The 17,404-nt window shown below is 39.7% G+C and overlaps 1 non-coding gene and 1 pseudogene across 1 annotated transcript; one reads left to right on the top strand and one right to left on the bottom strand.

The window, feature by feature from the left end:
* Positions 1-6,952: 6,952 nt before the first annotated feature.
* On the top strand, positions 6,953-7,059 carry LOC141569844 (U6 spliceosomal RNA). The gene has a single exon (XR_012493625.1). It is a non-coding gene; the product is annotated as a U6 spliceosomal RNA (small nuclear RNA).
* An 8,739-nt stretch (positions 7,060-15,798) lies between these two features.
* Positions 15,799-17,180, bottom strand: LOC141569693 (elongation factor 1-alpha 1 pseudogene; annotated as a pseudogene).
* Positions 17,181-17,404: the final 224 nt, after the last annotated feature.

The following is a 17,404-nucleotide window of genomic DNA, read 5'->3' as shown; positions in this document are numbered from 1 at the left end:
ATGTACTTAATGCACACAGACACATAATAAACACTCAATAAAAAGTAGTTTTACAGTTTCTTAAAAACAACAATTTCTTGTTCTTTTCGCCTAATTCCCTAATCATGATATAGAACATTGAAACCAGAATTGCAAAATGGCAACCTTCTGCAATTTGGGGTGGGAGAAAGCAGAGAAATTGTCTTGTTCTAGATTTGCTATGAAGGGGTCCAGTGATTCCACATTTTGGCCAACACTTGTATTTGCCTTTCAGTCCCAGTGGTTACATAGCTAACTGAAGTAGGGAATGAATGATAGGACAGAGGAGAGTTTCCCCACCCCCAAACTGCATTCAGGGATCATTATTTTTTCTATGAAGAGGAGAAACATTTAGCATTATTTTTAGTGGATTATATAGCACAGTATATAAAATGACCTTGTAAGATTAAAAGACGCATTCCCCCCCTTGGTTGATTTTGAACATATAGAGTGGGTATAACTATAGTTGAAGCTACTTCACTTGGGCTTACCACCATTACAAGTAACTTTTCCTGACCAGCTGGTAAAGCAGCTGCTGAATGGCAGAGGGCAGGACTTCGGGCTTGGGTCAGCCTCAGCTAAGGTGAAGTAGATGCCCAACCTCTGTCTACAAAACTGCTCAGCAGCCATCCATGATTGAACTAACATAGCAAATCAAAGAACTTGAATTTTTTTTTTCTGCATAAGAATCCAAGATGTAAATCTCTAAGCCAGGTCAGCAAAAAGCTCTGAACTCTGAGAAGTTTTTCCTTGAAAAGACTCCCAAGAATTTCTTCCAGAATCCTAAGGGCAGCCACAATCAGAAGTACATGCAGCTGACAGAGACCCATCATTCATGGAGTGCTAAATCTTTACTCTGACCACTTCGGGCATCAGAACATTAACTGCAATTATCGTTTTAGAAACCTCTTTCTTAATATCTGATCAACTTCTTCATAGAGACAAGAATAATTATACTTTCTGGAGTCTACATCCTGTCAAGATTCTAATTTTCTTTTCTCAAATAATTCTAAAATTATCCTTCCACCCAGACAGCAAGTCAATATAGCCCAATAGAAAAGATCCCATAGTGCAGGGATTAGATCGCAACTCTGCACTTGAATCAGGGCCCAGTTGGGACCCCCAGAAAAGAGGCCTTGCATTGTCCCCGGCCTCCTCTCTTCCTGCCCTAGAGCTTAACAATTGAAAAACCCCTTCCTTGCAGTTTGAGCTTGAAATGTCCCCTGTCCCAGTTCCCTGCTTTAGATAATTACCCTGAAACTTGTGCTTGCTTATGATCACAATATGTATGGCCTAGCATTCTTTCCAAGTTACTGTCATCACTGCTCCTGGGTTGATGACCTTCTTGGAAAGCCACATCGCCAGTGGGAGGGCTCCATGCAGACCCCTGGACCATCATGTAGCCTCTGGAGGCATGTCCAGATTTTCCCTTAAATACCCCTAGCAGGTCTGAGAATGTGAAGGCAGTTTTTGGAGGTGTTCACCCGCTGCCTTCTCAGACCACCGATGCTCTGATAATAAACACTTATCCTATGACCCAACTCCTGTGTCGGTCTATTGGCTGAGCGGGACAGGCAGCACGAGCCCCGGACTCATTTGGCCTCTGGTTTCAGTTTCTGGTGACTCAGATGAAACAGCCTCAGGGTTCCTCCAGTAAGTCTTCTGGCTTTCAGAAGGTCTGGGGGGCTGCCTGGACGGGACAGATTCCTTGGTGCAGGACCAATCTCTAGAAGCAGCTGCCGAGTGATTTTGCTCGCAGAGGTGGGGTTTGTGCCAGGGCCTGCCCGTCACCGACACCTTTTCTGCTAAGTTGGTATACAATAAGCATTTGCTGTTTCCTGCCTCTAATTACTGGTTCGAAAAGTGGGGTGGCTCCAGTGTGCACAGCCAGAAGATTTTGCACTCACCATCTGGGGCTCCTCTTTGAGAGCCATTTGGGGGTCATACTAACCCATTGGTGCCAATAGGTGAGATTGCCATGTCCAGTGAGATGTAATACCCTCACCAGTAAGGGGCCTTGGTTGCAAGCTTGCTTCGGTCTTGGAAGCATGCCTGTGGTTGGCACTATAAAAGCCACCACACTTGGTTTCAGCCTTTGGGCACTGGGTGGTCTTAGGATCACATTTGGTTTTTGGCATTCGCCTGCTGGCCAATTGTCTTGCGGTCAATGGCCTATGTATATGGAGTAAGATGACGTTGCATCCCAATTTGGTGCCTGGACAGGTTTTGGTTTTGGTATTCGGATCCGAAGTTAGGTTTTCTGGTTTCTGTCTGTCTGATTCAGGGAATACTTGGATCTATCTCTATGTGTGTGTGAATGTATATCTGTGCAGCTGTATTTGTTCAAGCTCAAAAATGGGACCTAAGGTTTCAATCCCAGCTAGGAGCCTATTGGACAAAATATTAGGCCATTGGCAAAACTACAGCTATAAGCCGTTGACAAAAAAAAAAAAATTAAAATAATGTTCTATTACAGTACTGCTTGGCCAATGTATATTTTAGATCCTTGAGGGTGCTGGTCACTCAGTAGTTCAATGAATTATTATACTATTTTGCAACTGGAATTGTTCTGTTAGAGGTCTGGGAAATAGGATGAAATTTCTTATGTATAAGCCTTTATGGTAAACTTAGAAAAGAAGGGAACTAAACTGAGAAACTGAGTTCAGAGAGAAGGAGACTCCACCTATCTCCTAATCTACTTATAACCAGGAATGCCTGAGGCTGAGGTAACTGAATTAAAAAAAAGAGACACTTTTAAAAGCAAGCTACTAATTCTCAAGCTGGACCTCCCACCTCTTGTTCCAGCCTCTTTGAAATTGTAGGGGGAATTATAAGATATTAGGACCTCTCTGCAATTGTTAATAATTCTGTTTATATGTATATGGTCTCTGAAATCTGTGCTTGTCTGTGTTTTATATATAATGTAGTGTTTTTGCCTCTGGAAGCTATTACCAGATTATATTTGATTGGCTTAAAGAAAAAAGATGAAGCACTTATATAAAATTTGAATAAAGACTAACTCAAGTATTTTTCAGGATCACGTGATCTAAAAAATATTTGATACTAAGGCTAGTTTAGCTTTCAGTTAAATAGATATGTTTCCTTTAAGGTTACTAACATCAAATATGCTATCTTTTGCTTTACCTGGGTTTACAAAAATAAATTTATGTTATCTCCATTATAAAATTTGTCAAGAAAATAGCTTGAGTAATAATTACCTTTAAAATGTCATAAAGAATAAAATATTAACAGATGCAACTTTTCAGTAATAATATATTGTGGATGTTTGGATGAGGTTTCTCAGCATCTGTTGGTAACTTAAGATTTCAGTTTTACTAAGTTTTGTTAAATGATAAAAAAAAACTTGAGTATCTAGGTATTTCAAAATAACAAAAGGCTGAAATATTAATTATTGGATGAGTTTGAGTTCCCTACTTTTTTTTTGTCGCAGAAAATGTAAAAAATAACGTAAGATCTGTCAGTAAATGTGTTTTGTATTTTTTTGAAAATGCAATTTAAAAAATTTGTAGATATATTGCTAACAAAAACCTGTACTTCTAAAGGTTGTAAAATGTGTTTATGGATTTGCTAATGGAAATATTGGATAGTTGCTTTAATTGTCAGTAAAAATTAAGGTTCTGAAGGTTATGGATTCTAATTAACGTGAAAGGAAATGATGTGTGTTTTCAAGGAAGGCATAAGGTATGGAAATACATTTTTGAAGGAGCTAAAGGAAAGTAGTTTGTCTTAAGGATGCTTATTTCTGAATGAGTGGGAGGAGACAAACTAAGAGGGACTGGGAAAGTTGTAAAAGGTTTGTGAAGGAAAATCTTGAGAAAATTTTATACACGGTTAAGCTAAATGTGATTAACTAAATTTAAATCTCAAAAGTAAACTAATGTAAAATAAAAGTTAAGTTTGTCCTCTCTACTAATATAAAGTTTGTTAGACTATTTGTCTGCTACTGATATTATGGAAAAGTTTTCCGCCTGAAAAGCAAACATTATATGTATCATCAGAATAATTTCTATGTTTTATATTGTCTTAATTAGGTCACTAGTTACTAAAGAAAATTAAACTTCTATATTTTAGGACTGCTAGAGTTCATGTATCCTCCTTGGTGTCAGATATAGGCCAATATAAGGAAGCTTGTTTTCCTAACCTGGCAAGATATTATAATGGTTCTGGTCCACTATTACTTCCCTGATAAAGAGGCTGAGATCCTAAAAAAAAGGCCAGGGGATTTGTTTAAATGTCTTTAATAACCGAGACAGGAAAAACGAGGAAAGAAAGGAACAATGAGACTGTGGATAAGGCCAGAAGCAGGCCAGAATTTTGGCTGCAGTTAATAGGTAGACCAAGGCCAGGGCCACCTCAGAGCCACCCCAGTAGCCCCAGAAGAGGAAACAGAGCCTGTTTTAGATGTGGAAGCCCAGACCACTGGGGTAAGGAGTGTCCTAATCCGGCAAAGCAGCCGTGCCCCCTGTGCAAACTAACGGGCACTGGAGGAGGGATCCTCCCCTCTTCTGAAAGGAGCGGAAACCAACTCTTTCCCTGCAAATGGCTGTAATTGACTGATGGACCTAAAGTGCCCAGTGGCTCCTGAGAAGAGACCATGCTCATCACCAGGGAGAAACTACACATGACCTTTGATGTAGCAGGTAAGCCTGTTAATTCCCTGACTGATATGGGAGCCATTTATTCTGTCTTGACTGCTCACTCTAGACCTATTTCTTCCTCTAAAATCTGCTCGGTTATAAAGATAAAGAGAGCCCCTAGATTTTGGCTCATTTTACTCAGCCTGTTCTTACCATTGGTCTATTCCTTGGAGGAAATGTAAAACAAAACGAGCAAATCAGACTTAAAAAAAGACTCTGGGAAAGTTTTGTCAGGAGACTTCTAAGCCCTGAGACTGCTGCTCATTGCTTTGAATTCTAACCTCAATTCTGTTATGTCCTATGTTGTTAAATTGGGAGAGGTTCAGCAGGCACTTGGGAAATATGGAGGACTGGCACCTCCCCCAGGCTGACCCCTCTGCATATTATAGCCCTGGAAAGCCAGGGGACTAAGTACTATTAGAAGCCTAGAGGGGGAGAGGTCTCTAACAAACCAGATGGCTCCTAAAATAGAAGGGACCCTTTGCAGTTTTTCCAAGCACCCCAATTGGTGTTGGGCTTCAGAGAGTCAGTGGCTGGTTCCACTTCCCTCGAATCACACTTATTTCATTTAAGTATCCACAGGACTCCCCTAGAAGGAAGACTGTCACTCCTGTTCCTGTGAGCCAATTGAAGACCTTAGTTCCTCTTCAAATGGACAAGTTTGTGCCATCTGAAACACAGCAGTTTTTATCTCCAGATGGTTATCTCCAGATGGTCGTCCCTTCTGAGGATGACAAACCAGGCCAGCAGCCCCTTAACCCAGAGGACCAGCTTTTTCTCTTGCAGTTCCTCCATGGCCACCTCCCCACTGTAACAGAATAGCAAAGAACTCTGGTGCCCATAGGCAGGAACTATGCCTACTCTCAGCAGGAAATAGCAAGAGGAGTCATCACCCATATCCCTGGATTTAAACATTGTCTTAATTAATATAGTTATTTGTTTCCTCTCTAATCTAACCTTACTGATTTTATAGAAAATAAAATGAACACAAGATGGGGGGATTGAAACAGGGCCTCATTGAGACCCCCAGAAAAGAGGCCTTGCAATGTCCCTGGCCTCACCTCTTCCTGCCCTAGAGCTTAACAATTGAAAAATCCCCTCCTTGCAGTTTGAGCTTGAAATGTCCCCTGTCCAGTTTCTTGCTTTAGATAATTACCCCGAAATGTGCTTGCTTATGATCACAATACCGCTTTCTTACTGAGCGCAACATTCCTTGCTTATTGATCACAATCTCTGTGGCCTAGCATTCTTTCCAGGTTACTGTCATCACTGCTCCTGAGTTGACGACCACATTGGAGAGCCACATCGCCAGAGGGAGGAAACATCCCCTGGCCTCTAGAGGAATGTCTGGATTTTCCCTTAAATATCCGAGGCTGGTCTGAGAATGTGAAGGCAGTTTTTGGAGGTGTTCACACGCTGCCTTCTCAGATCACTGGTGCTCTGATAATAAACGCTTATTCTATGACCCAACTCCTGTGTGGGTCTATTGGCTGAGCGGGGCAGGGAACATGAGCCCCAGACTCGTTTGGCCTCCGGTTTCACACTTACCAGGCATACGATATTATGCCTGAGCAAGTTAGTTTAAAACTCTATACTTCATAGAGTTGTTGTGACAATAAATCATATATATGTAATTTGACAAAGTGGCCCATAAAACTCTGCTTAATAAATGTTGACTCTTTTTATTACTTTTAAATTATTTATTACTTGATCACATCCAGATCCCCTTGTCTGTCAACCAGTTCTACATAATTTCTTGTCCTTTGCTGAATCCTAGTATAGTACATGTTCATTACAATCAGCAAAGAACTCTGTCTTTGTGTACAAACACTTTAATGTCAGGGTTTTCATTAGCTCTTTCTACCACTCTGGCCACGTACGTCCCCATTAGCTAATGTATAGATTCATGTATTGTTGGAACTTAAGGTGATTTGCTCCCCTCCAATCGGCACTGAGATAAAAAATAAAACACCTGATGCTGTCCAGAAAAAATATTTTCTCTCTCTGGACTCCATGCTCAATGGAAAGAAGAGTTTTCTAGTTTGCCCTGTCTTTGGCTGCATGCTACCCCAAAGCATTCATACATTACTGAATTAAAAGTGGTAGAAGAGAGTAAAGGGGGCCAACTATTTGGTGATGGAAGGAGAACTGACTCAGGGTGGTGAGCACACAATGTGATATATACATGATGTATGATAGAATTGTACACTTGAAACCTATGTAATTTTACTAACCATTGTCATCCCAATAAATTTAATTTAAAAAATGACCTCATGGTGCTAACTTCAGTAGCACATATACTATAATTAGAATAATTCTGAGAAGATTAACATGGCCTCTGCACAAGGATGACACACCAATTCATGAAGCATTTCATAATTTTAAATAGGTACTTTCATATGTTATGCTGAAAGTGAAAATGGTAAAATCCTATAATGGTGAATCCAGCATTATCTTCAAAATTACAGATGCATTTATTCCTTGGTCAAGCAATCCCAAGTCTAGAAATATATCCTTCAGATATACTTTCACACATATGAAATGATGTATTTACAGTTTTTCATAAAGCATTGTTTGTGATTGCAAAGGATTAGAAAAATACAAAAGTCTATCAAGTGGAGACTGATTAAATAAACTGTTACATCTATACAATGGACTATAATGCAGACAGAAAAAAATGAGTATGTTCTTAATGTATTGATATAGAAAGATATCCAAAATATACAATAAAAACAAAGCTTCAAGATATAGAACAATGGTATATCTTAGGTTAATTTTCTATAAAAAAGGAGGGCATAAAAATATATATTCACATTGGCTTGTATTTGCATAAAGACACAAAATAAATTAAACATGATTACCTATAGCAGGGATAGAAAATTATGGCCAGCAGATCTGCTGCTTATTTTTATAAATAAAGTTTTACTGGAACATAACCATAACATTTGTTTCTGTGTTGTCTATGGCTGCCTTTGCATTAAATTGCAGAATTCAGCAATAACAACAGAGACCACATGGCCTGTAAGCCTAAAATATTTATTACTTGACCCTTTGCAGAAAAAGTTTGCCAACTCCTGACCTACAGAGTAGGGGGAATGGATAAGTACATGAATGAAAGTAAGAATTCTCGCTGTACACACCCTTCTGTATGGCTTTGGGTTTTTAACTTATTTATCAATGTATTGCCTTTTTATAAAAATAAAAACAAGGCCAGTAAAATCTTGTTTGCATCTTCTTGGTAAAAAACAGTAATAGACCTAGAGGAGGAATTTGTGATTTTGCTTGAATTAACTTTCTCTCTCTCTCTCTCTCTCTCTCTCTCTCTCTCTCTCTCTCTCTCTCTCTCTCTCTCTCATAGCTGCTCAAAAAATATTGTTTAATTAATGAATGAAGGAATAAGCTGAAATAGCCTTAATTAATAGCATACTTCCTTTTTGTTTGATGAAAGGCTCCATAAAGCTAAAGCAGGGCTCAGAAACAGATTTAATGACATGGGTCTACTTGATGGCAGTTTGTTTTTACTCTGAATTGACATGTCTGTATTCTGTGGTACTACTGTTTCCCCAAAAATCAGACCTAACCAGAAAATAAGTCCTAGCATGATTTTTCAAGAGGACATCCCCGGAACATAAGTCCTAATGAGTCTGTTGGAGCAAAACTTAATATAAGAACCGGTCTTATTTTCAGGGAAACACAGTAATGCAGGCCAAATGAAAGAGCTTCTCACTATAGAAACTCTAAGTTTTCTTTTCTCTGGTGTTTTGACTCTATAACCCTGGTTAAAACCATTTTTCAAATCAATTTCTTAATCATAAGTAATAGATTGTTTTTAACCTGAATCATAGAAATCTCCTACCCCCAGCTTTAGATAATTACCCTAAAACTTGTGATTTATACTTGTTGATTGTAATCATTAAAGCCTAATGTTCTTTCCAACCCATTCTGGGGCCAGCTCCTGGACAATTAACATCACCTGAATAACCGGTTAAGTGGCCACAGGCTCCATAGAGCAGACGGATTTTTCCATCACGTAGCATCAATAGCTTTGAGCTCTGCTCTTTAAGTCAACACTTTTAAATTTATTAATTAAAATCTATTTTTCCCCATTTAGGGGCCTTGGGGACACAGATGATACCCCAGCAAGATTACCAGTCCCAACCAAAGAAGCCAACAGTCTTCCAGGTGGATCTCGAGACCTTTTCCTCTCATCTAAGATCAGATAGGGCGACAGTTCCGTGAATCACCCAATAGGTAAGGACAGCTCTAAGTCCCTGCCCAGCAGGAAGCACATACAGAAGAAAAGACCCCCTGTCCCTCAACTTCCCATAACGATTTTATGTGGATCACATCTCTCAAGGGGAAAACAAGGCAGGCAGTTAGAGACAGGCATTGGGTCTCTGCATTCCTGTACATCCAACACAACCCACAGAATGCGACCACCCAAAAGATCTCCCCTCTCCACCCAAAACTTCCCCTTTTAATTGTAATTATCTACCCCTACGAGGAAACAAATGGGTACAAAATACCCAACTAGATTAGACCAGTCACTTGCACCTGCGCAGTAACGGCCACAACAACCTTCATTTCATCTGGGCCTCATTATACCAATGACTATAATATCATACATATGCCCGGAAGTTCATTAATATCATTATAACAGACTGAATTCTGGAAAGGAACGTGTGCAGTCCAAAAAGATGTCAATCACAGGTGTCAATCAAGTGGTCCCATGCCTGAAAAGAAACAGCCCATTCTAGAGAAAAAAGGATAAAAACAACCAAGGCCTCGTTAGTCGGGACCCTTGAGACACTCTCTACTCCTTGGGCCTGCTCCTATTTCTTTGGAGTGTACTATCTCTTCTAATAAACTGCTCTTTCACCACTTTACCTGTGTCTCATTCAATTCTTTGTTCGAGATGCCAAGAACCTGGACACCACGCCGGGAAGGGCCTGCTCTCTGGTAACAGTCCTGTGGAGAAATCAATTTGATTAAAATAAAGCTCATGGTTTGTAGTGATATTTAGAGCTGATTAACAATTAACTCCCCTCATCAGAAACATAACACCCCAAAGATCTTTCTTATGTTGTAAATCATTTTCCATGTAGCTGGCTGACATTTCCTTGACAAAATAAAAAGAGGAAAAGCTTTGTAGACCAATGTTCCTGTCATGCAGGGTGTCATGCGGGGTCTCTGGTCCCGTTCCCCACATAAGAACGCAGGATATGGTGAGGCCAAAAAGGAACACCCACGGAGCCATAGATAGGGGAGTCATACCACTATATTCTCACTGGCAGCTGGGTTGGAGACACAGAAAGCAGGAGCCACAGGATCTGCAACCTGCTGTTGGCTTCTCTGCCAACCAACCTCACTTGCTAACTGTAATCCGCACTTGCTAGCTTAGCCCCAGCAGTTATATCAGGGGCTAATGGCTAACTGGTTACAGCTGATGGCCAACTAGTAACAGCTGATGGTCATTTACTACCTGAGCCAGCACCTTTCCATGTGAGGCCAAGAGCCTGGAAACTGCTCTCTGGGACTCTGTCCCCACAGTTCCCCTCAAACTTAGTATGTACCCATCCACTAAAAGAGAAAACTTTGAAATTATTAGGTTGGTGCAAAAGTAATTGCGGTTTTTGCAATTACTTTTTCTTTTAAACAGCAATTATTTTGCACCAACCTAATAGTACTTGAGAGTTTTATATTTTGATGTTTGATGCTCTTCTGGAAAAAATAGGATTTTACCCAAAGTTGAAAACAAACTGTCATCACTTCAACAGAAACACTGTCTTTGTTATACCTTGAATTTTAAGGCATTTCCTCCCACTTGTTTTGGAGCTTTTGAATATGTATTAAACATCAATAAATCCAAGGAAGCGGGGATAATTATCTCCTTTCAATAATGATAATGCCAAGGGTGAATGACTTGCTCAGGGTACAGTGAGTCAGCAGCTGAGTCAGAATCAAAGTCCTGGTTTCCTGATTAACAGGCTGGCGGTCCTACTGCCCAGGCTTATAGATTCACCTTATGTCCTTTGGCACTGGTGAGACAGCTTGGATAAGGTGATATTATTCTGCATTGTTGCAGCTCTGGTGAGCCCCCACTGCCTCAATGTATTTGCTGACTATAATTACATATTAGTAATCCTGAAAACTAGCAAAAGTGGGAATAAAGGCATGTAGATGCCTATTCATATAATCACCTGCTATGTCATTTATAGCTTCTTTGAACACACAAGCTCTAAAGGCAGCACACAGTCAGAGCATGTATGTTGTAACTGCCATGTAGAATGAAAGACCAGTGTGCGAGGGGCAAGGAAAACAGTTGTACAATGTTCCTTCATTTCCTTCTCCTCTGCCCACTTTTTTTTTTTAAACTTTTCTCTTTCTTTATGCATGAGGATAGTTGAAACACAAAGAAAGTTGCTGTGGGTCATTTTGACCTATCCACAAAAGAGTTTCACCTATTACTATGCTATAATCATCACTTCATTCCCATTTCACCTCTTGGCTGTTCAATCCTGAATGAAGGAAATAAAATTTGTAGTGGAATATAGAAGCCCATTTGTTTTTGCATTCTTATTAAAGAGCAGAGACATGAGTGTCATGTTCCTCTATCATCAATTTTTCTCTCTCTACTGGATCTTTCTCGCCAATATTTAAACTTGTTAGAGAGAGAGAGAGAGAGAGAGAGAGAGAGAGAGAGAGAGAGAGAGAGAGAGAGAGAGAGAGAGAGAGATCTTGACCCTACTTCCTATTCCAACAATACCTACTTTTTCTTTTTACTTTTATAGCAACTCTTCAAAAGGGTGAGCTATACCAGCTGTTTCCAGTTTCTTTCCATTTTATTTTGAACCCACTTCAGGTAGGCTTTGTCATGATTTGTTCATTAAATTGGCTGTGTCAAGGTTACCAATTTGCTAAATTTACCATATTGCTAAATCCAGTGAGCAGTACTCAGCGCTCATCTTAATTGACCTTTCAGCAGCATTTGACCGTTGGTAGTCCATCCTCCTCTAAATTCTGTTTTTCAATTTGTTTTCAGGATGCCATACACTTTTAATTTTCTTCCTACCTTACTGCCCACTGATTCTCCATATCTTTTGCTTGTCCCTCCTCATCACCCAGATGTTAAAACACTGAAGTGACAAAGGACTCAGTACTTGGTCGTCTTCTCCTATCTAAACTCATGTTTCTAAACACATTCCATATATTAAATAAATCCCAGTTGAGTATCTCCAGCTCAGGCCTCTCCTCTGAAATTTAGGCTAATATAGTCAGCTGTGTATTCTATGCCTCTTCTGAATATTTAATAGACAATCTCAAACTCAACATGTTCAAAACTGATGTCCTGATAAACTCCCCTAAATCTGCTATTTCAGAAGTCTTCCTCATTTCAGTTAGTGGCTAGGTCAGTCTTCCAGTTTCTTAGACCAAATCCTTAGAGTCATCATTTACCGTGTTTCTTTCACACACCAAATCCAAATCCATAATCTAGTAAATCCTCTGTGCTCTACCTTCAAAATATGGTATATACAGAATCTTACCATCTGTGGGGTCAGAGCCAGGAGTGCAGTTTCCAGGCTCTCGGCCTCACATGGAAAGGTGCTGGCTCAGGTAGTAAATGGCCATCAACTGTGATTGGATGGCCATCAGCTGTGGCTGGTTGGCCGTCAGCTGTAACCAGTGAGCCATCAGCCACTAATATAACTGCTGTGGCAATGCTAGCAGAAAAATGGGGCTGGCAAGAAGATGGTGCCTGAGCTAGCAAGGGCGGATTGCAGCCAGCATGGTGGATTGCAGCTAGCTAGCAAGTGAGGTTGGTTGGCAGAGACAAGTGGACGGCGGGTTTCAGATCATGTGGCTCCTGTGTCCTGTGTCTCCAACCCAGCCGCCAGCGAGAATATAGTGGTATGACTCCCCTATCTATGGCTCCATGGGTGTTCCTTTTTGGCCTCACCATATCCTGCTTTCTTATGTGGGGAGCGGGACTGGAGACCCCAACTGATGCCTTGCATGACACCATCTTTCATCACTTCCACTGCTTGTATTCTGGTCCTTTGTTATTGCTATAGCATCATAACTGATCTGCCTGCTTCCATCTTGTTCTCTTTTCCATCTCTTCTCAGCACAGCAATCTGAACGACCTTGCCAAAACTGAAGCAAGCTCATGTCATGACCTTACTTTAGAGGCTTCCAATGAAAGAGAGGAAACATTTTTATAGGCTTTTAATACTACTCCAAGTAAATAGCAAAGTAAATTGATAAACGATCTAGCCCCCTGTAGTAGTAGGTGTACAAGCTATAACATTTCATCTATCAAAGATGCTGGTTTCCCCAAATAGAGATATCCCTTTGAGCAATAAATTTGCAAAATACTGTCTTCATTTTCTATATTAAAATTAATTTCAGTTTTACAAAAAATAAAACAGCACTTATTTATCTATCTCATGATTTTTTTATCAAGTCTTGTCTGAACTCAAACTAGATAGTTCTGGTCCTGGCTGGGCTAACTAATGCATTTTAGTCAGCTACAGGTCAGCTAAGTAGTTATCCTTCTTAGATTTAGCTCCCTGAAAGTGAAGGAACCATTGGCAACTAGGCCAAATGCTTGTCACCATTGAGAAAACTATTCCAATCTGTTCGCCTGGTACCTGGACAGGGTTCTGAGAGAGAGCAGAAGTGGGGAAGGCCTCTCAAGACCTAGGCTAGGAACAGGTACAACATCAGTTCAGTCACATTCTATTGATCAAAGATAGTCAAAGAGTAACCTGTATTCACGGGATGGGGAAATAAACTCTTCCTATAATGGAGTCTGATTTATTTCACTTAGCATAATACCCTCTAGGTCCATCCATGTTGTTGTAAAAGGTAAGATTCCATTCTTTTTAATACAGAGTAATACTCCATTGAATAAATCTACCACCATTTCTTTAGCCAATCATATATTGATGGGTATTTTGGTTGTTACCATATCTTGGCTGTTGTGAATAGCACTGCTGTAAGCATAGGGTGCATATATTTTTTCGAATTAGTGTTTTGGATTTCTCTGGATAAATACCCAGGAGGGGAATTCATGGGTCACAAAGTAGTTCTACTTTTAATTTTCTGAGCATTCTCCATACTGTTTTCTATAGTGGCTGCACTAATTTGCAGTCCCACTAACAGTGTGCACAGAATTCCCTTTTGTCCACATCCTTGCCAATACTTGTTGTTTGTTGATTTATTGACGATAGCCATTCTGACTGGGGTGAGGTGGTATCTCATTGTGCTTTTTATTTGCATTTCTCTGATGATTAGTGACATTGAACAGTTTTTCATATGTCTACAAGGTGTGATAAAACAATATGATGAATGTTTAAATTAAAAAAAAATTACAGTAAAAGACACATTGTCATTAATCCCCTACTTTTTAGAAATTGGTTGCATTCTTATACACCAATAACAAACTATCAGAAAGAGAAATTAAGAAAACAATCTAATTTATAATAGCATCGAGGTAGCTATGACAGTGCAACTAAAGACACTCACAAAAGAGGATTTCCAGAACTGCTTCAGAAAGTGGCAAGAATGACAGAATAAGTGTGTTCAAAGCAAGGGGGTGGTATTCTGAGGAGGATTAATGGCATTGTGTCTTTTACTGTAATAAATAGTTTTAATTTAAACATTCACCGTGTTGTTTGATCACACCTCACTTCAAACACAGTGATACATTATATAGTCAGTGATTTTATTTTATGTGTGTGTTATTTGTTAACTGCAATTCAAATGTGCATTATATAAATTGTCAATAGGTAGCAATTACGTGTCTGCCAAGTTTATTGTAGTAGCATCTAAAATGCAAAAGAGATTAAATCATAAATTCATCTGTTCCCTAGAACCCAGTGAACCATAAAAATCTTGCAAAGTTTGCTGAAAATCTGCCAGACATCAACATTTAGAATTAAGCTCGACATTTCTGGCCTTTACTCATTAAATTTTTGGCCATGCATTTCAAATGGTATATACAGTGAGTCATTGTGAAGTATCAAACAAAATATAAAGTCTGTAATAGCCTTGTGAAGTGAAGAAAATTCAGTCTTCCATGGAAAAGAATAAAATAGGATGGTCCAAAAATAGACAAAGAGAATAGAGCCCACAATACAGATTGTAATTAATTTGGTGCTCTGCCAAGTTCAATGAAAGAACTGATAGGGAAATATCAAAAATCCCTAAGTAAAGATAAGCATATAATAGACTGGGCTTTATTCTGAAAGATACGTTAGGTATCTTAATTTAATTTCAAAAGAAAAAAAATGTGTGAGTTACAGTTGCAAATTGTGATTCTATCTTTCTTTTTCTTTTTTTTTTCAACTTGCAGTATCATTTATTTTTCCTAGAATCTGGATAAAATTCACTGTAGCAAGACGGTGCTCAATACTATTCAAGCCTCATTTCAGGCTCTTTCAACTAGCTCAGTATTTGTAAATGTGAGAATTCACATTCCAGTAACTGGAGAACTAAAATTTGACACACCAACAAATTTACTCAATACTGATTCATCTATACAAAATTTTATATGCAACATGTGGACTTTCATATTACAGAATTTGGCCTTTGTAAACTAGCTTACGCATCAACAAAGTTAGTTTTTGCTTATCTGTCCTAACCTATGAAGTGTTGCACCAACAGACCCACTCCCATAGCTTTTCACTATGTGAACAGATGATTACTCCCCTTAAGACAAGGTTAAAAAACCCAATGTTCCCACCCAGGAAAAAAAAAAAAAAAAAAAAAAAAAAACACTAACTGAAAATTATCAAATTCTCAAGTTTCTAGGAAGTTACAGTGTTGCCCAAAAGAACACACATGTTTCTCATTAAACTTTGTTTTAAAGCGTCTCAAAATTCTATGACAGATTTTTGGTCAAGTTGTTTCCATTAAAAACTAGTGACTTAAATACTGCGCCCACACACACAAAATGGTCCACAAAACTTTCTCCTTTCCTTCTGAAGGTTTTACTGTGCACTGTAATAATTAACCTCTCTTTCACTATTAAACTTAAATGGCCAATTGAGACAAATAGTTCCCAGACTGTTCTCCCACTACTGTTTAAGATTGGGGTGGCAGCTATTGGGGATAGTATTCATTTAGCCTTCTGAAATTTCTGGGCAGACTTGGTGACCTTGCCAGCTCCAGCCGTTTTCTTGTCCACTGCTTTGATGACACCCAGAGCAACTGTCTGTCTCATGACACAAACAGCAAAAATGGCCCAGAGGAGGGTGGTCAGAGAAGCTCTCAACACACATGGGCTTGCCAGGAACCATGTCAACGATGGCAGCATCACCAGATTTCAAAAACTTCGGGCCATCTTCCAGCTGTTTCCTAGAATGATGATCAATCTTCTCCTTCAGCTCAGCAAATTTGCAAGCAATGTGATCTGTGTGACAACCGAGCACAGGTGCATATCTGGCACTGATTTGGCCTGGATGGTTCAGGATAATCACCTGAGCCAGGAAGCCAGCTGCTTCCATTGGTGGGTCATTTTTGCTATCACCAGCCACACTGCCATGACGAACATCTTTGACAGACACATTCTTGACATTGAAGCCACATTGTTTCCAGAAAGAGCTTTACTCAAAGCTTCATGGTGCATCTCAACAGGCTTTACTTCAGTTGTAATACTAAAGAGCAAAGGTGACCACCATGCAGGTTTGAGAACAGCAGTCTTCACTCGGCCCACAGGGACAGTACCAATACCACCACTTGTAGATATCCTGGAGGGGCAGATATCAAGACTCGTCAGTTGGACGAGTTGGTGGCAGGATGCAATCCAGAGCTTCAAGCAGTGTGGTTCCACTGGCATTGCCATTTTTACAGGTGACTTTCTATCCGTTGAACCCAGGCATGTGAGCACTTGGCTCCAGCATGTTGTCACCATTCCAACCAGAAATTGGCACAAATGCTACTGTATTACAGGGCTGTAGCCAATTTTCTTAATGTAAACGCTGACTTCTTAATGATTTTCTCATATTTCTTTGGCTGTAAGGCGGCTCGGTGAAATCCATTTTGTTCACACCAACAGTTAGTTGTTTCACACCCAGTGTGTAGGCCAGAAGGGTATGCTCACGAATCTGCCCATTCTTGGAGACACCTGCTTCACATTCACAACCCCAGCAGCAACAAGCAGGACAGCAGAGTCAGCCTGACAGGTGTCTGTAATCATGTTTTTGATAAAGTCTCTGTGTCTTGGGGCATCAATGATAGTCACATAATACTGCTGGTCTAGAATTTCCACAGGGAGATGTCAGTGGTGAGCCCATGTTCACGTTCAGCTTTCAGTTTATGCAAGACCCATGCAGACTTGAAGGAGCCCTCTCCCATCTCAGCAGCCTCCGTCTCAAATGTTTCAATGCTTCTTTTGTTGATCCCACCACATTTGTGGATCAGATGACCAGTAGTGGTAGACCTGCTGGAATCTATGTGTCCCATGACAATGATGTTGATATAAGTCTTTTCCTGTCCCATTTTGGCTTGCTGGTGGTTTACTGCTGGGTTTCACTACACCTGTGTTCTGGCAGCACACCTGTTGTGCAAAAGCTGTGATTCTATCTTTCTATCATTAACTCCTTTTCTTTGTGGAATAAAAAATAATTTGGAATAAAAGATATACTATTGTAATTAAATCTAATATTTACATTAAGAAAGCTGTTCTGTATATTTAAAATGTAATACTTATTTGTTTCTTTATT

The sequence above is a fragment of the Rhinolophus sinicus genome, chromosome 18 (assembly GCF_057876585.1).
Source record: "Rhinolophus sinicus isolate RSI-liver-muscle chromosome 18, RSI-T2T, whole genome shotgun sequence".
Lineage (NCBI taxonomy): Eukaryota > Metazoa > Chordata > Mammalia > Chiroptera > Rhinolophidae > Rhinolophus > Rhinolophus sinicus.
The sequence above is the reverse complement of the archived record's forward strand: the minus strand, read 5'-3'. Positions and strand labels throughout refer to the sequence as shown.